This window comes from Rhamphochromis longiceps, linkage group LG13 (genome assembly GCF_057381845.1).
Source record: "Rhamphochromis longiceps isolate RC_006_pf linkage group LG13, R_longiceps_female_GT1.1, whole genome shotgun sequence".
In the NCBI taxonomy this organism is placed as follows: domain Eukaryota; kingdom Metazoa; phylum Chordata; class Actinopteri; order Cichliformes; family Cichlidae; genus Rhamphochromis; species Rhamphochromis longiceps.
In genome coordinates this window covers 23918575-23918947 of record NC_140569.1, presented here as the reverse complement: position 1 = coordinate 23918947, position 373 = coordinate 23918575, and positions in this window count along the sequence as shown.

Here is a 373-nt window from a genome sequence, read left to right as displayed (position 1 = left end):
TTTGGCTGAGGCTGGTCTTTTTGCAGACTTTTTTTCTCTCCCCCGAGCCATCCAAGACAGCTTCCATATACCCACAGTTATCCTGTGAGCTTCAACTTGAGCCTCAATTTTTACTTTGCCCACCCCTGGTATAGTATAATCTCAGTCCACGAGGGCCGGTGTCCCTGCAGGTTTTAGATCTCACCTTGGGTCAACACACCTGAATCACATGATTAGTTCGTTACCAGGCCTCTGGAGAACTTCAGGACATGTTGAGGAGCTAAATTAGCCATTTAAATCAGCTGTGTTGGTTTGAGGACACATCTAAAACCTGCAGGGACACCGGCCCTCGTGGACTGAGATTGCCCACCCCTGTACTATACGGTTTTATTTA